General features: G+C 38.6%; 1 long non-coding RNA gene across 1 annotated transcript in view; it reads left to right on the forward strand.

Moving 5' to 3' along the window:
* Positions 1-26,861, forward strand: part of LOC141576316 (uncharacterized) — a 546,933-nt gene that overhangs the window by 311,501 nt on the left and 208,571 nt on the right. The window contains exon 6 of the long non-coding RNA XR_012504669.1: positions 22,577-22,715. This is a non-coding gene — a long non-coding RNA (uncharacterized LOC141576316). The remainder of the gene's footprint in view (positions 1-22,576; positions 22,716-26,861) is intronic.

The following is a 26,861-nucleotide window of genomic DNA, read 5'->3' on the forward strand; positions in this document are numbered from 1 at the left end:
TTGCATTTTCCTGATAGCTAAACTTCTATTACTTTTTAATTTTGCTAGAGTATATCCCAAAGTATTTTTTTCTAAAAAAATATTTGTATGGACCAAAATGCCCTTTTATAGTGGGAGGGGTAATATTTTACTTTTTATTCTCTTCTAATTCATGTATTTAAGCCACTTTAGACATGTCTTCTTAATTACTTAAGGCACCCTCCCTATGGAATTAATATTTTCAAATTTACTTGTTATTTGTGCTTTTTGTTTTTTAATAGAATTGTAATTACACAGGAAATATTTGATCGATTCAGAGGAAAAGCATGGAGTACATAAAACTGGCATTAATACATTCTAAATTTCTTTTTCAAATTTGAATTTGAATTTTTGGGCCAAGATGAAGACATGCTTACCAAAAGGTGACTCACAACTGAAAAAAAAATGTGTAGATCCGGAGCATTCTAGAAGCTGGAGAAAAGAGACCCTCCCTCCCCCCCAAAAAAACCTAGTGGTTACTTCTTATATAATACTTCCTGTTATTAGAAGCCATACAAAAAAAGGAACTTCATAATTGAACAGTAACTTAAATACATTATTGATGAAGGTTTCTCCTATTTGTAGTGGTTGAAGAGTTGAAATTTCTAGAACGGTCAGTTTATTGGAGCTGCGGCATATGGTCAGAGTCTGGGTGTACATGTTGGGCATCATGTGTGATCCTGGGCTGCACAAAGGCACATGAATGCTCCAGCAGGAAAATAAAAAGAGGGTTCTGATCTATGCTGCCTGCTTATTTTCTAGATGCAGAAATCAAGGTCTAGAAAGACTTAAATCTCAAAGCTTGCTTGTAGAAAGAGAATGCTGGAATGCAGTTCCCCTGAATCTTCCTCTGGTGCTCTCTGAACAGCTAGCGTTCAAGGTAGTGAAACACTTCCCGTTTAATGCACTTGCACATAAACATCCACTCAGCTTCATGAAATCTCCCTTGAAATGCTGAGGCCCACTTATTGACCCCAAGTTAAAACATCCTTCTCATCAGAACAATAGAAGATTTAGGTGTCACTCAATGTTGCTTTTTTTTTTTTTCAATCTCATTTTTGCTTCTAGTTATGTATGTTTAAAAAACTATCTCAAATGAGAAGTTTTTTGTCTTTTGTTTCTATGACTTGAACATTCAGTTTTACCCATTGCATTCTACTGGGGACCACCATTATCTCTTCTTTCCTTAATACATATTAATTGAGGACTTACTCTCTGCCTAGAACCATGGCAAGCACTCTCCTGGGTAGATGCTCTCTGGGGAGTATTGACAGGCAAAAGAAAGATCTTCACCCTTTGTGCCTGCTCCCATAGACCCATCACCATGCTGTCTCCCCACACCCCCATCTATTTTATCTTTCAGTATTATTCCTTTTAGACCCCTGAACAACCAGTGAAACCATTCACTACTGCCCAGGTGTCCACATCTGCTTTTCCCTCAACCATTTCTCTTTCCACACAAAGTGGATGACAGATGCATTGCCCCAAGCTCTGCCCACTAGCCAGATGTTTCTTCATTGTACTTTCCCTGGATCTTCCCTGAGTAAGACTGTAGTAGAACCCATTTTCAACTATGCCCACATTTGAACTGGTCAGCTATGAATAACCTCAATGTTTTTCTTCCTCCTTTAGCTGGTCTGAAGGACTCTCATGCAGTTATAGATGTGAGCTGAGGGAGAGGAGTCAGTTAAATAGCGGCAGATGACAAGGCAAACTGGGGCCACTTGGTTGTGCCACTTACTTGTGTCTGTGGCCTTGCTTATTTCTGATCCTGGATGCACAATTTCCATCTCATGAAGGGTCGCTATTGAGACTTCATGACCCATGGCTTGGTAAAGAGAACCCAGCTCTAATGGACAGCTGTGGCTTCACGGTCACTTTATGGTCCAGGTCAGAAGCTCAGTCTTTAGCAGAGCCCAGGAGCATGGCAGGAGTGGTATGGTGAATGGTGTATGTGGTTCTAAATTTCAGATGGCATAGCCTTGCTCCAGAACTGTAGTGGTCTACATTGTGATTCTCCTGTAAGGGCTGGCTATAAGGTCCACAGAATGTCTCTTTGTTACTGATGCCACTGGTACCATAGCATCTGCTGGGTTTTCTGTTCCAAGGTATGGGGCTAATTATCCCATGGCCTGCACTTGCTACTTTGGGCTCTACTAAGAGCTCTCAGCCTATGTGTCACTTAGTCAGTGCATTGGAAAAGTATTTCCAGGTGTGGAATATGCTGCCTCTGGAACCTGTGTTTCCTTCTTAGTGACAGGAGGGGCAGGATGCAATGGTACGCCCTTTACTTTAGAGGAATGTCTAAGCATGCCCTGGGCCTCTGGACTCTTAAGAAACTCAGTGATGTAGAGAAAACTCAAATCTTCATAGAGTTTATCTCGCACCCTCAGGAGCAAAGATGTTTTGCAATGGCCTTCAAGTCTAATTAACATGCCATGAGTACAGTGGATCAATGTGATATTCTATGGAATGTCCAGATGGTCTGGTCCCTTCATACCACACTGTTACAGAGGGACAGAGAACTGACAGAGCCTTGAGGCAAGATCTTAAATATTGTCCTTCCTGCACAGACGGGAGTTGCTTCTGATCCTCCCCTTTGATAGGGTTGGAAAAGAAGGCACTTGCCAGATTATGCTTCCGAGGCCATGTTGGTCGACTTGAGCAGACAGGCCACACGGGGCACAGCATCTGCAGTAGGGGCTAATGCTTGGTTTAGTTAGTGGAAGTCCACTCTCATCAGTTAGGATCCATCTCCTTTTTGTAGGGGCCAGACTGGTGAATTCAAGGGAGAAATGAATCAACCACCACTTAGATCTTGAAGGGTAACACCAACCTCTGACAATCTACTCAGGATGGAAAAATCATTTGGATTCACTCTCTTGGATAGAGGAAAGGGCGATTTCATAAACTTCTACTTTGCCTTACCCGCTGTGACAGCTATTTCACCACAGGCTGAAGTATCAATATTTCTGCCAACTGCTAAGCATGACCCTCCATGCTCAAGGGTCCACCAACTGGACCCTCTGAACCAGACATGGGGCGTGACCCCATTTGTGACCTGGCACTCAGACACCACCACTCTAACAGGGGCTATGATGATGTTTGAAGTCCTTGGCTAGCAATGTTAATGCAGAACTTTTGCCAAGGAGTCCTCAAAATGTTTGGTTATCCCCTCTCCTCAGTGTGTCATTACCCAAAGAAGTGGGTGTTGTTCCATTCCAATTGGGAGACTCATTCCTGTACACACTTGTCAGGATGCTGCAGGTCCTTTTCTATCAGAACATGGCTTCGCTTTCTGTCAGTGAGTTCAAATCTGAGATACAGGCTCAAGTTTAGACATTGATCTTGGTGAACAGCCTGGTTGGAGTTGAGAATTCAACTTTCGCTGAGCTCTGCTACCCTTATAATTAAGTTCTGGGCTTGATTCTTATATTTTTCTGTCCTCAGTTGCTAAGATGAGTCTTCTTATGCTTCTAACAAGACCCTCTAACTTTCACATTTTCTTATGTTTGGGATTAATCTTCCTCAGCATTTTGCTGTCTTTATCCTAATACATCAGTAGTACCAGAGCAGCCATCCAGTTCCATAATCTTCATAATTCCTACTTCTCTCATACTTCTCAAACACTCCTCAGATATGCACTAACCAGTGCATTCTTTTTAGCTGGTATCTCCTTCCAGTTTGCCACTGGTAATAGCATTAATAACTGCACCAGTACCACCACTGGGGCCTCATAGTGCCCAACCTACCACTAGTTATGAGGTTCTCATTGCCAGCTAGGTGGCAGATAATCTAGTTCAGAAATTCCTATGTAGAGGCTGCTTCCTAGGACCACTCTCAGCATCAACTCTCTTTTGTCAATTCCCCAGAAAATAGACTCTGAGGTAGAGCTTTGTATGCAGAAAGGTTTGCAGGGGAAGTGAGAGAAGCAAGACTACCAGAAGGAGAAATTGTACTCCAATGTAGTTGCAACAGAGGCCTGAGCAGTTCTCCCTGGGATCTAGGCATGGTGAAGGTGCTTTAGAGATTTCCTAAATTGAGGCAAGGAGGCCACCAGAACCAGCCATTGGATGCTGGCTGCTTCCGGGGGAGTGGGATTATGTTTACTTGGGTGAGTCAGTTCCCTTTGTCCACAAGCAAATACTGACTTGCGACTCAGCTTTGAGCCATTAGCAGCCAACACACCTTGGTCCTGAAGGGGACATCTGAGTGGTACAGGGCAGTATCCACCACAGCGTGATCCAACTATAAAGATCCCAATGAATGCTACTGCAATTTCAATCTTCTGTTGAATTTTTAGATGAGAAAAATTTATTTTAAAAATCAGCCAAAGAATCTGAAATTTAATGGAGCAATAAAATATCCTGCTGGGGCAATATCAGCAAGATCTTTGTTCAGCAATAGATCAGATTTCTTCTGGTTTATCTAAGAATTAGCCCAGACTTTTGAAAAGGGAAGTATGTTTTTGAAACAGTAAATAAATTATCTGCAGGCTGTGAGGGTAAAGGCTACTAGGAAGGGCTGGAGCTTTATTGGGATAATTGAACACGTAGTGTTTCTTCAGCAGAACTTCCAATTGTGTTTGTCAAAGATATAAAGTTTTTGTGAGTGAGATCTTTTTCCTTCACTTCTGCTTCCTTTTCAGTTCTCCCCGCTCCATCAGTATTTATTTCTGTGTGAGTCTATTAAGATGCTCTCAAGTTTCCTAGCACATGAAAATCCACTAGAGATTGGGGCTAATCCAGAGAGTCTATGATTTCTTTTTTCTCTGCTGGACACAGAAAACTTAAGAGGAAACTATAAGGAAACAGATGATTAAGGAAGTTGAGAATTTAGATTCTAGTAACATTTTCACACTCTACAGAAGTCTGGGGAACATGATACACCAACCATGGGCAGAAAACCTGATCAAACACTCAGGAAGTTACCTGTGGATCTATCAGCCAGAATCAGTGAGATGCTTCTTTTGCCAAATTATTGAAAATTTGAGGGAAAAATCTGAATTATATCTCCATAACTTTAAAAACTGTGGGAGAATATCTTCTGAGATGTTGTATGAATGTAGAAACAAAGTCCTACAGATACCTATACTTTATAATAGTAAGAAAATAACCTAGATGTAGAACGGAGGAGGGTCATTTCTTTTTCACACATGCTCATTCTCTAGAAGCAACCAAAAGGTTGACAGAGCAACCAGTGACACCCTAAAAACTCTAAAATGTGTTCAAAGTCATAAAAAGAATTACTATTATTAGCATAAAGTGATGTACTCAGCCTTTGACAGCATAGATCTCAATGTTCAAGTACCTTGGCTTTTATTATGTAAAGAATATTTGGGGAAATGAAAACCCAAAGATAGTAAATCAGGGGTCATAAATTGCCACTCCATCAATTAAGTCTGGTCCGTTGATTTTTTTTGGTGGGGGAGGGCCTCTAGTAACTATTAATATTATGAGAAATCAGAAACACGAGCAACACTGGGCTTCTCTGTGGGGAGCATGGCCTCACCATTTTTTCCCCATCCCTCTCCCACATGTCTTTTTCACTCCGTTGAGAGGCTTGAATGCAACTCTAGGAAAAAAAAATCAGAACAGGTAACGAGGCAATAAGTAAATGAAGGTTGTAAGAAACTAAGGCTGAATTATGTTGTTCCTTACCTAACCTGAAGGGTGTAACCAAGAAAAATAACTAAATAAAAACCTTGTTGTACAAGGCCTCTTATGTAAAGTAACTAATTTGATCAATTTTCCATTACATGTGTTTAATAAATTGGACAATATGTTCAACTAAAGAAAGGCAATAACAGTACCCTCTAGACTGTTGTATATGTTCTCACTTCATGACATAAATGAGCTGTAGAACAAGGAGAAAAACATAATTAGTATTTTGTTCTAAGTAAAAAAAAAAATAAGATAGACACTCATAAACAATTACAAGCAAGTTCCTTCAAGTTGTGAGATTATTAGCTAAAGCTTATGAACCATGAATACTAAGGGAACAGTCACTTAGTAATTGTCCTCGAAACACTCTTATTGACTTAGAACCAAATCCAAGAACTAGTAGTAGGAACAAGCATGATTAACATAACACTAGAGAGCCGTACTTAGGAGGAGGAACCCGGGACACCCAAGCGCTGTAGGGTTGTGAAGACTTCAGAGAATCCGTGGGGTTAAACTATTCAAAGTAGTTGCTTTTTGCAGGCCTGAGAACAGTTAAGCCATCAGTGTCGTGTGTTACAGAGGTAGCATCAAGTTCCTGGCAAGCTGGCCTGGAATGAGGGAGGTGATTACTTCATGACATTTGCCACACCATATGGCAGGTAGAGAGGTGTCAGGATGCCATCCAACGGCTCCTCGGCACACAGCTCCTCCAGGGAGCATCACTTGATATACGAAGCTTGTGAAGGAGTTCAAATTCTCATAGATTATTATCCCAAGAAAAAGGCAAGTCTACAACCTGACAACTTTGCAAGAGCCAACCCAAGAAAGAAGTGCTATATACAGTGAGAATGAACTAGAAATTAGAGGCCCAACCAAAGCCATAGAATCAGTGGTCAGTCAATCAGTATTTACTGATCTCAGACTGAAGTGGCTAAGAATGTGGGACCCAGGTCAGATTGGTGTTCAATATAACTTCTGTCTCTATTATTATTTTTATTATACTAAACATAATTACTATTTATCATGAATTTTTATATGCTAGGTTCTGTGCTTTCTGCTTTTCCTATTTTAGGATGTTCAGTGAACATTTGCTGAATGAAGGGATGGGTTATTTCTTCCAGGCATCCTGCAGGGATTACAGATGAGAATTTAAGCATTTTGCTCAAGCTGCCACTGCAAATAGGCAATAAGCTAAAAATGAAATTCAGATCTGTGTCATTCCAAAACACATGAATGTTATACTCATGGTTTATGCAAGAAGATGAAGAAAGATTGAAGTTATGTCACCAGTAGCCACTCAAAGAGTAGTATTAACGTGGAATAAGAAAGAGAGTAGCTCAGAGGGATCAGCAAAGAGAGTCTCAACAAGTGCTAGAGCAGGAGGGTGGAGTGCAGCCAGACAGAAGCTTGGTGTGGTGGGCGTGCTGGACACGGCGTAGGTGCTTGTCCTCTGACCTCAGACATGAAAACTCTGCCAGTCAGAGGTCATGGTCTCCCATAGGATGCTGGCTTGATATCTCTGGCTGTTGCCTTCTGTAGGCGGTTCCATTTCTAAGGTTGAAAAAGTCAAGGGAATAAATGAAGGCTTGTGCAGTATAGCTGTGGTCCTCAGTGCAGGGCTTCCTTGACTCTGAACGTCCATATTGTTCTGGCTCCCAGAGTCTGGTGTTTGCATAAAGTTTTCTCTCACTTTATGCCTAGAATCAGCTCACAGGAAGGAGTGGTCCAAGCAGCCAGCACTTTTAATCTCTGCTTTTATCCCTGTGGACTTTCATCTGTAGCCAACTGTGCAAATTATGAGCTGGGGAAGTGGGGACCCATTTGGCATTACGTCTGCAACTCATCACCACTCTCTACCCTGAGCTTGAAGAATTTTCAAACAACTTCTCCAAGAATAACCGAGCAAATATGTTTATTCTCCAAGAATGGGGTCCCTATCTGTCCCAGCCAGACAGCGTTTTGCCTGGCCCCTGCCAGTAGGCATCACTACAGAACATATAAAGTATTATGTCAAGCATCTGAGCCATTAGGAGGTAACTGAGTACAAGAGTTGATCTGCTACCAATGCTGTCTTCCTAATGTCATCTAGCATAGGACAAATGCAAGAGGAATTTGAAGCTAAGCCAGTGGACTTTGTTTGACAAATCCAGCCCGTTCTCAATTATCCTGACTAATGAGGCACAAAAACTGCCTGAAAACAATGATAGCCAAGTCTCAAGCTGTATTCAGCAAAGCACATCACCTATAGGAGGGTTATAACAAAGCCACAGAAAGGGTATGTGTCCCTGGATGTAAGTGGGACACCTAGACTGGATTTTGAACTTATATTTTCAAGTCATACTAATATTAACACTAAATTGTAGCAAAACAGATGAACTTAACTCCAGAAAACCAAGGAAGGCTGCCAGAGAGCCCGAATGAACAGATTGCTATAGCCATGTAAATAGGTCAAGTAGAACCTCATGCATGTTTCAGGGAAAGCTCTGAGATTATAATATGTATAAACAGTTAAGCAGAAACTGATAGAAACCATTTTTGGTAAAGGCTGTATTACTGTGGTGTGGGTGAGACTGTGTAAACCAAGATCCTTCTGATACATGCACTAACTGACTCTTTTGGAAGAGGTCTAAGCCTCAACAATCCCAAATTCCATACAAGTTTTGCTAGGGTTGTAGAGAAACTCTGTTTTTTGACTCTAGAATACCAGCAAAGGAAAAGGCAACATGTTAAAACAATTCTGGATAAAATTCCTAGCATGGGAGCATTTCACCTACTTCATCATAGAAATCTATTGCAATTATTACCAACAAAACCAAGTGTCTTCTATTAGTTAAGTCTTTTCCAAAGGAATATACATTGTTTCCAAATTACCATGGCTTCCTCAACTCTTGTAACCTACTATAATTTTTTCCACAAGGGTTATTAAGTAATTTTGTTTGTCTAAAGCTGCCCAGAAAGTGTCCCTTCCAAATGTTATTCTTTTAAATTTTTATTCAAAGTAGAGGGTGTTGAATGATGCCTCCTTGTTAGACCAGCTTTCTTAATCCCATTAAATAATACAGGGTGTTTGGGGTGGTGGGGCGGGGGCAGATGTATGAAAGAGATTTCCAGATACTCACAGTGGAAGTGGATCATTATGACCTCTCCCAGAGACAGGATCATATGCTGATTTTTGCCATGACATTGCCTGAAGTGACCCATGTTGGGCATCTGGACCCTATAGGCTCTCACAAAGTCTGTGTCTCTGGACTTCAGACCCCCCTCACTGATGTCACCATCCATGCCTTTGCCTCTACTCCAGTCCCCAGGGAAGCTCAGGCTGGTCCAAGTCCCATTCCAGAGCTTTAGTACTTAACCTCTTAGATGCCATAGAACAGACTCCTTTACTGGGGAGAGTCTGTAGGCCCAAAGCCCCAGTCAAGTCTCTCACTTTATGATTCCTCTCCTCCTTCCAAGCCTTCTGTTTCCTTATTTTACCTTCTTCTAAACTTAGTCTTCACATATGAATATAGGAGTGCTCGAAATCCAGTCAGAAGAGCCTTCTGAAAGGTTGTGTGCAGTTGAGTAGTGTAATCTGTTTAGTTGTTGCTTGTCATTTCCTATGCTGTGGCTTTCTAAAGGTCAAAGTAGTCAAGCACATGGGGAGTTGGCTGCTGGGAACAAGAATTATAGAAGGTTTGACCTTGGAGTTTGGCAGGTGGGATGGGAGGAAAAATACCTTTGTTCTTTATGATGAGTAATTATTATTTAGTGCACAATGAAAAACTGGCCTAGTTTGGCCCTTTCTCTGGGTTCTCAAACTATAAGTTATTTTTTAACTATAGGTTATCACCCATTATCTCATGAAATAAAATAAACTTATTGAACCGTGACCAGAGATTTTTTTTAAATAATAGGATATATCAGTAGTAAGGGTATGTTCTTTCATGTGCACATGTAGGAAATAAATATGTATTGCATCAAGATGTAAAATGCATTTCTTACCATAGATTGAATATTTAAAAAAAAAGAGCCAAGGTTCTGCATTAATACTCACATATTCAGAGACCTGTGGGGCCAGGCAGATAACATAAGTTTTTGCTCAGGCCAGTACCAGTCAGAACAAGGCTGTGAGCATGATAGATTGCTGGAGAGTGCATACCCCATCTAAAGGTATGAACAATTCAATATTTTAAAATGCAAAATCCACTGTGCAGACCTAATTCACTTGGGAAGAAGCCAAAAAAGCATGTTGTCCAATTATAAGATGCAATTAGCCTCTGGAATAAGAAAAAGGTAAAAGTAGAAATGGAAAATGGAAGTTTGTGGCTGCCAAGAATTGTCTGAACATGAACATGACTCTTGCTAGGTCCTAGGGTATTACAGAAGCAAGGAAAGATAAGGGAAAAGCATGGTCTCTGTGTGACCATTTTTCCTTGGCCTGAGAAGAAGAATATGATGGTAGAAATAAATTTGAGATTTAATCTCAATATTTACTCATTTTCCATGTGATTTTGGACAACTTACTTGAATAATCTGAGACTCAGTTTCCTCCTTAGCAATATAGGGATATTAATACCTATTTTATAGTGAGGATTGCAGATAAGTATTTTAAATATGCAGCATTAGCACAGACCATACTGTTAAGTAAGTAATTATTATTCTCTGATCTCCACAAGAGAACCATATTTCAGGTAGTTTTAATGATTAACCAAATAAATTCAGAAAAGGAATTATGGTTTTCTAGAAATCATTTTAATATTTTAATCAATCACATAGTGGGAAGATATGTACTGGTTTGGGAGGGCTATTAACAATATAAAATATTTTAAAAACTGCATGTAAAGCATTTAAAAACTTGAAAGGATTGAAATTATACACAGTGTACTCTCCAGCCACAATAGAATGAAAGTAGAAATCAAAACACAGAAAGGAATTTGGGAAATTAATAGAGATGTAGAAATTAAACAGCATTCCTAAATAACCAATGAACAAATGAAGAAATCAGAAAGGTTAATAGAAAATACATTGAGAAAAGTGAAAATGAAGACACAGAACAAACAGTTTTATGAATTACAACTAAAGCAGTACTTAGAAGATTTATAACTGTAAGTACCTATATTAAAAATAAGAAATATTTCAAATCAGTAACCTAAACATCTACCGTAAGACTATAGAAAAAGAAGAGCAAACTAAACCTGAAACAAGTGGAAGGAAGGAAATGATAAAAATTAGAATGGAAATTATGAAATAGAGGACTAAAATAATAGAGAAAATTAACAAAATGAAAGATTGATTCTTTAAAAAGATCAGCAAAATTGACAAAACTTTACCTGGATTAATCAAAAAACAGCATAGAGAGAAAATGCAAATTACCAAAGTCAGAAATAAATGAGATGACATTATTAGCAACTTTACAGAAAGAAAAAGGATCCTAAAGAGTAGTGTGAACATCTGCGTGCTAGTAAATCGGGTAACTTGAATGTAATGGGCAAGGTCCTAGAAAAACCAACCAGCTAAATTGACTCCAGAAGAAATAGAAAATCTGAATAGATCTGTAACAAGAGAGATTAAATGAGTAATCAAAAAACTCCTCACAAAGAAAAATCCAGACCCAAATAGCTCTACTGATGAATTCTAACAAACATTATAAAAATTATTAGTAATTATTCAAAAATTCTTCCAAAAAGAATTAAAGAAGAGTGAATACTTTCCAAATCTTACACTGATATCTAAACCAAAGACATCACACACAAAAAAATCAACAGACCAATGTCTTGTAAATATAAACACAAAATCCTCTCACACACAAAAATACTAGCAAACTGAATCTAGCAACATATAAAAAGGATTTTACATTATGGCCAAGGGGATTTATCTCAGAAATGTGGGGTTGATTTAGCATCTGAAATCAATTAATGTAATATACCATGTCAATAAAATAAAGGACAAAAGCAACATGGTCATCTCAACATGGTCATCTCAATAGATGCTGAAAAATCATTTGACAAAATCCAATACCCCTTCATGTAAAAATATTCAACAGTTCAACTGAGAATAGAAGGACACTTCCTCATTCTGATAAATGCCATTTGCATAAAGCCCCAAAATAACATTATACTTATTTTCAGCTGTCATTTCCTTGTATATAGAAAATATGAAATAATCCACACACACAAAATAACTTCTAGAGGTAATAAAAAGTTTAGCAAGTTTTCCAGATACAAGAGCAATATACAAGATCAATTCTTTTTCTTTTTACTTGCAATCCAAAAATAAAATTAAGAAAACAATTCCACTTATAAGAGCATAAAAAAGAATAATACTTAGGAATAACTGTAACAAAAGAAGTACACTACTTGTACATTGAAAATTTGTATTGTTGGAATAAAATTTAAAAGGCATAAGTAAATGGAAAGACATCCTATGTCCATGGAAAGGAAAACAATATTATTAATATGGCAGTCCTCTTCACATTGATCTACATATTCAGCAATCTCTATGAAAATCCCAGCTGGATTCTTTGCAGAAAATGACAAGCTGATCCTAAAATTTATATGAATATACAAGGGACCCAAAACAATCTTGGAAAAGAACTAAGTTGAAGGAATCACCCTTCCTGATATCAAAACTTACAACAAAGCAAATGTAAGTGAGACCATTTCATAGTGATTTAAGGACAGACATATAGATCAATGGAATAGAATAGAGATTCTTGAAATGAACTTGTGTTTTATAGCAAATTGATTTTTGACTGGGGTGCCAAAACAGTTGAATGGAGAATGAAGAGTTTTTTCAACAGATATTGCTAGGACAATAGATACTTACATGCAAAAGAATGAAATTGGACCCCTGCCTTACACTATATACAAAAATTACCTTAAAATGAATAAAAAATCTACATAATTCAAAACTATAAACTGTTAGAAGAAAACATGGAGGTAAATTTCATGACCTTGGCTCTGGCAGTGGCTTCTTAGATGTGATACCAAAAGTAAAAGTGAAAGAGAAAATAGTTAAACTGGATTTCATCAAAGTTAAAAACTTCTGTGCTTCAAGGATCACCACAGAGAAAGTAGAAAGACTGAATGGGAGAAGGCATTTTAAACCGTATGTAACAGAGTACTTATATCTAGAAAATATAAAGGAACTCTCATAACTCAATAATACAAAGATTAAAAATAGGCAAAGAATCTGAATAGAAATTTACCCAAAGAATATATACAAATATCTAATGAACAATGGAAAACAGCTAACATCATTTTCTTTAGGGAAGTGCAAATCAAACTATGAGATGCCACACAACACCCACTAGGATGACTGTAATCAAAAAGACAAATACTAGCAAGTGTTGGTAGGGTGTAGAGAAATTGGAAACCTTAGATAGTGCTGGTGGAATTTTAAAAGTGTACAACCACTTTGGAAAGCAGTCTGACAGGTTTTTTTTTTTTCTTTTTCCTTTTTTCTTATTGAAGTATAGTTTAGGATTAGCAGATACAAACTACTGTATGAGAATAGATAAACAACAAGGTCCTACTATATATATAGCACAGTCTGACAGTTCTTAAAAGTTTAACAGTGAAGTTGCTTTATGGCCCAACATTTCTACTCCTGGGTATTTACCATATGTTCACACAAAAACTAGTGCGCAAAGATTTATTACTGCATTATTTGTAATACCCCAAAGATGTCAACAACCCAAATATCCTTCAACTGATGAATGGATAAATAAAATGTATATTCATATAAGGTAATATTATTTAGCCATAAATAGAAATGAAGTACTGATACATACCACATTCTGAGCAAACCTTGGAAAATTAGGCTAAGTGAAAGAGGCCAGACACAAAAGACTACAAATGGTATGATTCCACTTACATGATATGTCCAGAATCGGGAAATTCATAGAGACAGAGGTACATTAGTGGTACCCTAGGTCTGAGAGGGATTGGGGGGAGGGGTTGAGGAATGATGGCTAAAGTGTATGAGGTTTCTTTTTAGGGTGATGAAAATGTTCTAAAATTGATTATAGTCATGAATATATGAAAATCATTGAATTTTGTATGCTTTAAATGGGTGAGTTATATGGTATGTTAATTAAATCTCAAAGACACTGTTACCAAAATAAAATTTGTAAAAATCTGCATATATCCCTCTACTCCAAATTCTGGTTGTGTTCCCTAGAGAAACACATATGTTTACCAAAAGTTGAGTATAAGGATATTCATATTTTTAATTTTTTAAAAAAATGTTATCAGTGGGAAGCAGAAATAATTTGTGGTAAACCCATACCATGAAATACCATACTGTCAGTGGAGAATGAGGTAGGTATTTCTGTATTAATTCGGGTAAATCTACGTCATTAAGCAAGAAAAGCAAGTTGTCAAAAACCATGTAAAATATGTTCCCATTCACGAACAAAGCTGCTTTCATATACACGTACTATATGTTTAAATACATGGTGAAAGGACTGATGAACACATATCAAATAATGAATAATAGTTTCTTCTGGGATGAGGAAGTCAGTAGGTGGACAGGGAATAGCACAGGGAAATTGGGATGAGGAAACCTTTGCATTTCACTGTATAAATCTCTTTTGTTGCTATCTTTTCAGTACCTACTTATGTGTTTATGTATTATTAGTATAAAATAAGAACAAATAGAAAGCTATATAAGATGGATGTAACACATGGACCAAGTCCCAAGGCACTCACTTCATACCATCAAATTCTTGGTGTAGTCTTGCTGAGCAGAATAAACTGAAACTTTCAGAGCAAGTTTCACATGTTGTTGGCTATCCTTATTAGAGTAGAATTATGTTCTATGTGATGTTTACTTTGGTAAAACATGGGAGATGGCACTCTTTGGCAAATGTTTCATCTGGTGCACATACAGGATTTTGTGTTTGCTATTCCCTCTGCCTGGAATGCTTTCCCTACAAAAATCCACATCGAGTCCTCCCAATTTTTTAGACATTTAGTCAAATACTTTCTTCTCAGCCAGGTCTTTCCTGCGTCCCCTACTTCGAACTTCCATACTCAGCTCATCCCCCTCTACTCCCCATTGCCCTTTCCTGCTTTCTTTTCCTCCCTCCCTGCTTTCTTTTCCTCCCTCCCTAGCCTTTTCAGCCATCTGACACCCTCCAGTTTCACATATTTACTCGTCTAATGTCCATCTCCTCTCACCACAAGTTAAGCCTATGAAGCCAAGAATGTTTGTCAGCTGTTTCATGGCTGTAACCCTGGATCTAGAATGATATTTGGCCCATAGTGTGTGCTCAATAAATTTTTGATGAACCAATGAAAGAATGATTTAATAATAGCATTTGAATGAAGGAAACTATGATTATGGGAGCTACTAGCCAGCTGGGATGGAAAAGGATTAACTCTCTGAACTCTCATTACCAAATCTTATCCATTGAGTGAAATAATGTAAGAACTGGATGTAGGTGGCAGCAAGAAGGTTTCCATATTTTCTTCCGTTGGCCCAAACCATTTGCGCTCATTAGCTCATGGTTTATCACTGAGACTCACAAAGAGGGAAAACAAGAGAGCAGAAGTGCCATTTTCCTTCCTCTCTGCTTCTAGTCAAGCTGAACCAATAATGGAATCACAAATTTGAAATTTAGTTGGGGACGTGAGAGTTCAGACATTTCCAAGCTTAACTTCCAGATCCTTAGAGCAGTGTATCACCCATCTGAGTTTGGAGTTAAGGTTAACATAACTTTATTTCTGTGCTAAGCTGATTTTCCCACCCATCCGTTAATGTTTCCTTCTTAGTGAGTCCTTCCCTAAATCCACATTTCTTTTTCCTTCACTATTCCTGGGTATATCTAAACATGAAAATACTTCCTTCAATTGAGAAGTCCTACAAGCCAAGATAAAGTATAGCAATGAGTGAGTTCTCAGATCTTTCTTTGTATGTGAGCACACTAAACTTGAAGGCAGAGAGCATTAAACTGTTTCTGAAAGCACATTGTATTTTTTATTTTAGTTTTTTGTCCACTAGAGGACTATCTGAACGGATAGTGCAGAGTCAGTTTTGGGAGACTAAACACAGAGAAGAAGGAATTAAAGAGAATTAGCAACAAAAACACTTAAAGGGAGAGCGCCCATGGGTGGGAAGTGAGGTGTTCATTGATTAAGAGATAAACCAATTTCTTCCCTGCAGTTCCATGGGGTTTCACAGCAACAGAAAAGAGCAGAGACCTAGTCCTAAAACCATGAGGCACCATTTAGTGTTACATATTCCTTCAGTATCTTCCAAGGTGCACAGTATATAGGTGCTCCGAAATGAGTGAAAGATAAACCTATCTTGCCATTATTTAAACCCCCTCACCAAAGATACTCTGAATCCTTTTAGAAAGACAAACTGTTCTTCTTTTAGAGGCCTAAGCTCTTCAAATCTCTTCTATGTCTCTCTTGTTTCCGTTTAAATTTAATGCATCTTCAGTAGTGCTTGGAGTAAAGAGAGAGACTGCCCCTTCTCGGGAAAACAAGTCGCTCCCTGTCCCCCAGCTGCACGTGGGTTGCGGCTCGGCTTCACGCGGTGTGCTTTACACCGAGGTGCAAAACATGACGTTCTGTAAACATTTCAAGAACTATTATCAAGTACTAAGGCTGCTCTGTCAGTCAGACCCTAGATGAGCTGAGGTGTCCTCGCCATATCATAACAGAGTACATGTTGCCTGCAGGTCAGGCTGTTACAATGACACAGCAATGCTCCCAAACTAGTTGGGTGGTAAGCACGAGCCCCGTGACCCACCCTTACCTTAGTTCTAAGAGACAGGCTTTGGAACTGAGGCTGGTTAGGATCTGGCTGCGTAGATTCCATGTGCTGTCCTGTCCTGTCTGAATTGCTCAGAAGGAGTCTTGAGCCCTGTGTGTCTGGGTAGGGTGGAGGTGGGGCAGAACAAGAATGTGGCATCAGAATAGAAGGAATGATTTCCAAACTCCTTGGTCAGCTGTGTGGAGCCTAATGTCTTGTTCACTGCAAGGTTCATGAATTCAAACCACGAGATCAAAGCTGGGGAGGTTACCTGTTGTTGTGGGTTGCTTTTTACACTTTGGGTTTTGTACGAATTTGAAAACAACAAATAATACATCAGTGTTTTTCTTGCGTACTTTATTCCATCCTATTCCTGATTTCAGTAGATTCCACTGTGTCAGGTTAATGGAAGAAATATACTGTCCATGTCCAGGTTTCCCCAAGCGCCTAAGGATTTTACTTATATTACAAAGTAGTAATTATTCCAGTAAAATGATGAAATATTAATAAAGATGAAATTATGAATTTGACATTACCAATGGCAATATAAGGATTATTGATTTTTTTTTCTATAACTGAAATGGTTTGAATTGTATTCCTTATCCAAGGCCTCAAGAATAATTAACATTCTTTGACTACACAAGTGTCTCATGAAATGTGTTAATGAGATTGTTTTCTGATATGGAAAAGTGTCCCGACATGGTTTTTAAATGCAGGCTGCGCACTGCCAACCAATTATCCTACAAAATGCAACTATTTCTCTTTGTCTCTCACTAGCGCCTGAATAGACAGCATTAGCCCCAACTGCATAATTCTGGCTTCATTTTCATGTCTGATACTATAGTAATGTTGTGAGGCATTTACTTAGCAACAGGGGTAAATGTTTGCTTTAAATGTGATTTCCTTCCTTCAGCCTTTTGGAAATATGCCTAAATTAAGCAGCACCCCTTCAGTTCCTTCAGAGGAGTGAGCATGTGTTTGCATGTACACCTCAGGCTTGTTTTTTCTTCCTCCCTGTGGTGATAGGGATGAGGTGAGCGTTTGTGGACAAATTGTGCGGCACTTTTATTAATGAAAGATGGAAAATGTGACTAAAATTCTGCAGAGAGTCTAACATACATCTGCTCAAGTCCTGTGTTAGTTTGCTGGGGATGTCATAACAGAGTACCACGGACTGGGTGGCTTCAACAACAGAAGCTTACTGCCTCAGTTCTGGAAGCTGGAAGTCTGAGGTCAAGATGTTGGCAGGGTTGGTTCCTTCTGAGGGCTGTGAGGGAAAATCTGTTCTGTTCTTATCTCCTAGCTTCCGGTGGCTTGCTGCAGGTGGTAGGCCAGGCTTGCACAGCCCCTGGGGAGGCCCAGCTTGGAGCTGTAGAGATGGGGAGTAAAGCTTGACCTTAGGAAATTCAGAAGCAGATGGTGATCAGAAACACAGGCAATCAGTTCAAGTGTGAGAAGTCAGACCCAAGCCACAGTGTTTCTGGTGGGTATTTTCTCTCAAGTATGGTGAGACCTTCCTCAGCCTTTGAATTTGTCACTCCTCAATGGTTGGAGGCATTGCTCTTTCTTCGTTGCAGTCCTATCACTGAGGTCATGTTCTAATTCTTCCCAGTTCTCCTGCCTGCTGTTCATTCACTAAAAGCCATTTGCTTTGTGTTTCAAAGAAGGAAAGGTGATTGTAACAGGGCAGATTCATTAAAGCAGTGGGGATAGATGTCTTACTGCGGTGGGTTGAGGAGACAATGGGAGATAAGAACTAGAGAGTCTTGCTATGACAGGAGGCAGATAGATGAGTGATCTGTGAAACAGACCAGCCAGTCTCTCTGTGTCTGGACTCCCGGCCACTCATTCTGACTCTGGAAGTCATTTCATTCATATCCTTCTTCTTTGATATCATCCATACATTGATGCCTCCTCAATTTGTATCTTCAAGTCTGACTTCTCTCCTGAGCATCAGATTCATTATTTCCAACTGCTTACTTGAGCTCTCCACTTGTATGTCTCCAACAGAATCCATCCTCTGCAAAGTGGCCAGAAGAATTTTCTAAAACTGTCAAGTAGATCATGCCATTTTATCTAGAGCCTTCCAGTAGCTTTCTAAAATACTTAGAATAAAACCCAAATTCCTTTTTATGGCCTTCAAGGTCCTACATAATTCATCTTCCTCCTTAATCTCACTTCCTACCATTTTCCTGTTCTTTCACTCTGCTCCAGCCACACACCAAATTAACCTCTGTTTGTTGAGCAAGCTTTCTAATTGTGAACTCATAGATCATTTCACCTGGAACAGTCACCCACCAGATCTTCACTTGGTTGCCTCCTTCTCTTCATTCAGATTTAAGCAGATAGGTCACTGCTTCCTCAGTGGCCTTTCCTGGACATACAGTTCAAAGTAGCAAAGTCCATCCACCCACCCCCTACCCCGGATACTCTTTTCCATTACACTGGTTAATTTGTGTCATGGTGTGTATTCTTCTTGGAAATTTATCTTGCTTATTCATTTACATCTATATTGCCAGTTCCTACTCAAACACCCCATCACCAAATATACCATAACTCAAGGAAAAGAGAGACCATGGAGGTTTTGTTTGTTTTGTTTGTTTGTTTGGTTGGTTGGCTCAGCATGGCATTCTCAGTACTTAAGATAGTAACAGGTACATAAATGTTCAATAAATATCTATTGAATAAATGGCTGGAAATATGTCTAGAATCCAGCTGTTTCTTACCACCTCTGCTGCTTCTGCTTGGTATAAGCCACCGTCTTCTCTTGCCTCAGTTACTGAAATAGCCTAATTGGTTTCCTTTCTTCTGCTATTGCCTATCTCAGTCTATTCCCAACACAGCAGTCAGAGTGAACTCATTGAAAAGAAGATGAACACTACTCTGCTCAAAATCCTCCAATGACTTCTCATCTAAGAGTAAAAGCCAAAGCCACTGTATCCCAATCCTCTGCTACCTCTGATTTCATCACCTTCCTCACTGTCCTCCATCTGTAGTGACATCTTTGATACCCCTGTGGACACCAAGCCTGTTTCTGCCTCAGAAATTTTGTATGTGCTTTTCCTTCTGACTGGAATTTTCTTCCCCTGGGTGGACATCCACAGGACTTGCCCTTCTCTTGCACTTCTTTCAGGTCTTAACTAAAATGTCACTTTATCATTAAGACCCTTACAAGCTACCATAATATAAATGTGGTTTATATATTTTATATATTGAAATATTAAAATATACAATATGTAAATATAATAATATATTCAACACCAGCCCTATCTTTAAAAAATGTATTGGTAGAGATTCAAATATTTAGCTCAATTTAATCTTTATCAGAAATCCTGGTGTCATTTAGTTAGCATTCAAAATTATGCTGTTTCTGTCCACAAGTAGTGAGTTTAGTCTATTCAAGATATTGATTATATTCTGAGATAGAACTCTTGAGAAAAACCCTTGAAACCATTGACATGGTGTTTATTGACATTATCGGTGTCATGAAGAAATGATTGTTCTCACTTTCCTCATGTCAAAAACCGTTATGACAAATTTCCCCTTGGCTTCCTCATACTTTAATGGAAAAAAGCAAGGTTTTAATACAGGATGCCTATTTATTTGCTCATTTAGCCAAAAAAGATATATGCTCAATGGCTAGAACATAATAATACTCAGTTTTCCTCATTTACTTCAATATTAGATCAAGATCAGGAAATATTCTGCCAGCTGTTCTCTTTGCAAACAGTAGGATTCTAGCATTTAATTACTTTAATCTCCTTTAATTTCCACAGCAGCATATATAAATGATGCCCTTTGGTTCTGATCCCAGTACACCTATCTCATGAATCATATAACTATTTGGTAACTATTGTAAAATGTTCTTTTTCTATACCATGGCTTTTCAAGACTAATGTAATAAAAAAAAATGTTGATCATTTCTCCTTCATATTTGCTCCACATATACAGAGACATGATCCACATTCTATACATCAGTAGTTTTAGCCAAATATGAAGCAAAATGCATGCTGATAACTCTACAAGCTCTTACTTACTCTATGCTGTGATATTATTAGTATCTTATGATCAGTGCAACAGCTTCTGAAACTGTCAAACTCTACATTCCCTGGAATCATCATAGATTTATGGATCACACTTGGAGAAACACTGTTACCTTGATGGGGAGCCAATAAAGCTGTCTTAAAAATAATTTTTAAAATACATCGAAGGGAAAGGTGAGTAGGGGCATAGGAGGAAACAGAGAGTAATGGTGGGACAAGGGAAAGAGAGCTTGTTCTTTACACAAATTCATTCTTCCAGTCAAATTTGCCAAGGCAGGAAGTGACCTCAAGAGGGAATGTAAGCAATGGAGAAGCAAGGACCCTCAGGCAGATGGCCCCAATCTTTTCTTATTTGGGGTTCCTCTCAGAACACGGTACACTCTTCCTCTTTTCTATTCCTGCTAGTCCCCCTACATTGAAACTCTTGGGCAGTCGTTTGCACACGTTTACCATTTGGGAATGCTAGAGACTGAGCATTTGTGTCTCCCTCAGATTCATATTTTGAAATCCATTCCCCAATGTGATGGTGTTTGGAAATGGGGCCTTTGGGATGATTAGGTTATGAGGGTAGAGCCCTCATGAATGGTATTAGTTCCCTTGTAAAAGAGGCCCTAGGGAGCTCCCTGCCCCCTTCTACCATGTGAGGATACAGCAGGAAGACAGCCATCTATGGATTGAGAAGTAGGCTGTCACCAGACACCAAATCTGCCAGAGTCTTGATCATAGACTTCCAGCCTCCAGAAATGTGAGGACTAAATTTCTGTTGTTTCTAAGCCATGCACTCTGTGATATTTTGCTACAGCAGCCTGGACCAAGACAAGGAGACAACAGTTTGAGCAGAGTGGGATACTACATTTCCCTGCTGCACTAACATTTAGCTGTGTATCTATCCATGGCTGGTCAGCATCATCCCATGTCCTAATGCAGAGAATGACACTCACCACATTAATGCAGTAATGACCTGACAGGATACTTGATTTTCTGAGTGCTTTCACATTCATTATTTCATTTGGGTGTCATTGAACTGCCCTGCCCAAGTCAAGGATATTTTCCCTTTGAGCTGAGAAGAGGTTTATTGAATGTACAGTTTAGTCATAATACCTCTTGCACCTGAAATATTTATACAGTTGATGGTCTGTGCAACAGCAGGGGAAAAACAAGAGCTTTCTACCATCCTGTCCTGCCTGTGGAATCTAGTTTTTGCTGAAGGAGAAGACATGGGAATTTATAAGAAATGGGTCAGGATGAAAATGAAGTTTAGGTCATTAAGAAAGTAAGAAACATCCCTCAAATCATGGGTGTATATGTTAATCCTGAACTCCTAATTTACACTCCCCTTCCCCCTTTGGTAACCATGGGATTAACATATACACACTACTATACATAAAATAGATAAACAACAAGGACCTACTGTATAGCACAAGGAACTATATTCAATATCTTGTAATAATCTATAATGGAAAAGAATCTAAAAAAGGATATATATAATAAAATAATACATATATGTATGTATGTATGTATATAAATGAACCACATTACTGTATACCTGAAACTAACACATTGTAAATCAACTACACTTCAATAAAATTTTTTAAAAATATTACTAAGATTGATGTTAAAGAAAAAAAAATAAACATGGGTGCAGCTCAGAAATATTTGACTCATCCGAGTATTAAGATTTGCTGACCTGGTCTGCACGCTCCCCAACTTCCACAGAGACTTTCAAGTAGCATAGTCCACTGAGAACACAAATTCCTCCAGTCCAGACAAGCAACTTAAAACGTTCTTATGTAATCTTCGCTGCAAAAGCTAAACTCTTTAATCATATTGATGGAGTCTGTAAGATTTCACTGAACTTAAGAATTTGAGGTAATTCTTAAGGACACCTGCATTTATGCCCTAGATACCCAGGTTTTGGAGGTGGGTTAGGTTTCCTGTTACTCTGTAGGTTTTATCATGATGGGCAGAAGTTACCTCCTCCCTTCCTTCGTTTCTCCCTCTCTCCCTCCCTTTCTGCCTTCTTTCCATCCTTACATTTTTTCCTCCCTTCCTCCCTTCCTCCCATCCTCACACCCTCACACTCTCTCTCCTTTCTTCTTTCTGCAGTTATTTAGCACCTACCATGTGGCAAGCTTGATGCTCTACTTTAGAGATTCTCAGATCAATTGTACATCGCTTTGCCTGCCTTAAAGATGCTCATAAACTAATGAAAAGAGGCATTTGATCCATGTGTTATCAACACAAGGTGAGTCTTCTCCTGCCAATATATTCCTCTTTGTTTCCTTAATACACTTGTACTTCTTTAAAGGAGATTTAACCAGCTGTCCAACTCCCATCTTGTCTCATATTCTCAGGGCAAAAAGCCACAAATTCAAATTAGTGTATGATACAGTAGGTGAACATAAAATACAGTTAATTAATGTATTCTGCATGTTAATTTGAGCCCCTAAATTGGAGTGTCATTTCTTTCTATTCATGAAAACTTGAGGTTTCAATGACACCTAGTGCTTGTGCAGTGATTCAAGCTACTAACAAGGTTACTGAATATAGAAAAATACTTCCTAGAAGATATCCTCCCAGGAAACATCAAGCCCTGGTTCTGTAATCATTGCAACCACGCTTACTTTACTTTTCCTTGAGTGTCATTTAGGTAGACCAAATATTAAAGGAACTTTAGATCTGGCATACAATTTTTATCAAACTCTTCAAAATTTGAGACATTTAATTAAAGAAGCAAATTCAAGATTTCTTGTTCCTTAAGTAATGTGAATTCATTTTCCTGAACCCCTCCCCACAAGTACACAAAATAGAACATTGTGCAAAATGCATGGTTGAGACAGCAGGAAAAGTCAGAGCAATTCTCAGGTGGTGGGTAATCTGAAAAGCAGAGCATAATCTCATGAGGCACTCTGAGGCTTCCCTTGTTGGTTAACCCAGGGCGGAAGTGTGTGGGAGTGCAAATCAGGGGTTAGGACTTTCCTGGCTCAAGTACCCTAAGAGCTTTTATTTTAAGATCCTTAGGGTAACAGAAGAAATCCTTAAGCCCATGAGGAGAGACCAGTGAAATTTAAAGGGCTGTCCCTGAGTGAAATGCAGGACTGAAAATGCAGTGCACAGTGATACAAGCAGACAGCAGGAAAGTTTACCTGTCTCAGCCCAAGTTCCTTGGAGGTTCATAGTTTGAGTCTGTTCTATACACAAATGCGAGGTTTGGGTTTACACTCCTCTCAAGGTCCTCTAGGACCTCACTCTGGGAAATGGACACCCATGTTTTTCTGTATCAGTGATAATTACGGGGCCCTTGTCACACACAAAGACCCCACCACTCCACAGCATATGTGCTCCACGACTCCCACCAACAGAGTACCCCTCAAGTTCAGTTTTCCCAAGTCAACAATCCAAGGTGGGTGAGAAAGTAAAGATGTGACAGGTAGCCGCACTGGGAGATCAATATTTTCATATTCTAATTAAGAATATAAAATTCTTGTGTTCAGATAATTAAAGGTAATAAAAAGAATCAAAACTGTAAGAAATACACAAATACCAAGCAGATTAAAATAAATCAAACAGAACTTTTAAAATTCAGCAGTAAATAAATGGCTTGTGGATCATATTAGAAACAGCTGAAGCAAAAATATTGAACTAGAAGATAGATCTGAGAAAATTAAGTAAAATGCAATCGAGGAAAGTAAAAACATAAAGGAGAGATTCAGTAACATGAAGAGGGAATGAAAAGATCTAATATATGTCTACCAAAAGAGAGGGAAAAGAAAGAGAATAAGGAAGAGTCCAGTAGTAGCAAGATGGTGTCAGAGAATTTTATAAAATTGATGCAAAACACGAAAACTTAGATCCAAGAATTAAAAGTTTTAAGTAAGATAAATAAAGGAAAAACTATTGACAATAGACTCCTCATAGTAACAGTAAAGACCAGAGTACAATTGGATAACATCTTCATATTACTGAGATAAACAGCTGTCAACCTAGAATTATAAATTAGACAAACTATCAATCAAGATTGAAAGCATAAAAAAGACAGTTTTAAACAAAAAGACACAGAGACTTTACTACCCAAATACCCTCGCTAAAGCAATGATTAAGGTATTTACCTCAGAAAAAAGAAACTTGGACCCAGAAGGAAAAGAGGGTTTCCAAAAGCAACAGTGGGTAAAACAATTGGCAAACATAGGGTAAATCTAAACACATGTTAACAATATAAAAAATGAAAATAATTATGAACAATGAGATTCATAAAAACATTGAAATAAAAATTTGAGAACATGACATATGAGAGAAGATGGGGTAATCAAAATCAAAGTTTCTGAAGCCCTTATATTATTTGGAAATGTGATAAAATTATTGATTCACTTTGAACTTTGTTCAGACATGCATGCATTTTTAAAATCAAAGAGTAAACCGTAACACCATAAAGATTAAATGTGTAATTTCCTAACTAATGAAAGTAAAGAAAGGATTAAGGAAAATATATCAGTCTAATACTTGTTTTGAGAAGAGGAAGAAGACAAAAAATGTGATATAGAAAGCATAAAGGAAAATGATAGAAATGAAAACTACTAGAGATCGAACAACTTTAGATGAACTAACCTCATCAGTTAAAAGACAAGGGTTATCAGATTAAGGATTAAGAAAACAGAATCCACCTACTTGATAGTTACAAAAGTTAGACTTCATTTTATTCTGGTTGTTTTGGTCTGTTCTGGCTGCCATAACAAAAACCAGACTGGATAGCCTAAACAATGGAAATGTCTTCTCTCACAGTTTTGGAGGACGGAACTCCAAGGTTAAGAAGCTGTCAGGGTCTGTTTCTGGTGAGACCTTTCTTCCTGGCTTGTAGATGTCTGCCTTCTTTGTATGTCCTCATATGGCCTCTCCTTGGTGCATGCATGGAGACAGGGAGGGGTGGGGAGAGAGATAGAGGGTTGAGGGGGTAGCTCTGATGTCTCCTTTTACATGGACACCCTTATATGCTCCATCCTTATGACTTCATTTAAATGTAATTACTTCCTTAGAAGCCTCATCTCCAAGTACAGGCACACTGGGCGTATATGAGTTTGGTGGGGGGTTGAGCAGGACACAAACATTAAGTTCATAACATTGGTCTTTCATATGTAGAACACAAGACAAAGATTCCAATACTAACGTGTGATTTGGTAAGTGTAAGCATAGTGCAGGAGGATGAGAGGGGAAAAGGAAGTCAAGCACTGATGAAAAAGAACACAGGTGGAGGACTGATTTCAAGATTTACTGTAAATCTTCAGTAATCAAGGTAATATGGGCTTGATGAAAGAATAGACAAAAGACTAATGAGACAGATAGAGAGCCCAGAAAGATATCCACATAAATATATCCAGTTGATCTTTGACCAAGGAAAAAAGGCAATTCAATGGAGAAAACATACTCTTCTCAGCAAATGGTGCTGGATGTCAACAACTGGATGTCCATATGCACAATAAAAGCCTAGATAAGACCTTATACCTTCTTCAAAAGTTAACTCAAATGGATTGTAGAGCTAGGTGTAAAATGAAAAACTGTAACGCTTCTAGAAGACAACATGGAAGAAAAATTCGTGAACTTGGGTTTATAGATGAGCTTTTAGCTACAAAACTAAAATGGATAACATATGAAAGAAAAATTGATAAGCAGAATTTTAATGTAATTAAGGTACTTCTCTGTGAAAGACATGGGTAAGAGAATGAAGAAACAAACCGTGATAGATAGATAGATAGATAGATAGATAGATAGATAGATAGATAGACAGACAGACAGACAGATAGACAGACAGACAGACAGACAGGAAGTAAGTAAGTAAGTTAGACTGATAGATCGATAGACAGATTTATTATAAGGATTTGGCTCATGGGGTTATGGAGGCTGAGAAGTCCCAGGATCTTTGACTCACAAGCTGGAGACCCAGGAGAGCTGATGATGTAGCTCTGCTCTGAGTCTAAAGAACAGACTCTAATTAGATTGCCCAAGAAAGCAGATGAGATGGCACAAATTACGATGCTGAAAATAAAAGAAGGGGCAGAAATTCAGATGTAACAGATTTTAAAATTTGTAAGTAGATACCTTTGATTCTGGGAGTAATGGAATAATAAGGATCACACTCACCTTCCCACTGTAAATACATCTAAAACAGATGTTCCTAGGCATCGGACAACAGGCAGCATAGGGCTCTGGTCCTCGAGTGAAGGGATGAGGTGAGTTCCACATTCACCTAGCCCTCTGCCTGAGGGTACTTTCTAAACTGGGACACTTTCCATTCAAACAGGGATGTAGGGACCTATCAGTGCAATGGTGGGCCTGGAAAGAGAATAAAAATCTCAGAGTTTGGGGCTGCTGAGGTGGCTGGGATTTATAGGAGCAGGGT

Source organism: Camelus bactrianus, chromosome 3 (genome assembly GCF_048773025.1).
Source record: "Camelus bactrianus isolate YW-2024 breed Bactrian camel chromosome 3, ASM4877302v1, whole genome shotgun sequence".
Lineage (NCBI taxonomy): Eukaryota > Metazoa > Chordata > Mammalia > Artiodactyla > Camelidae > Camelus > Camelus bactrianus.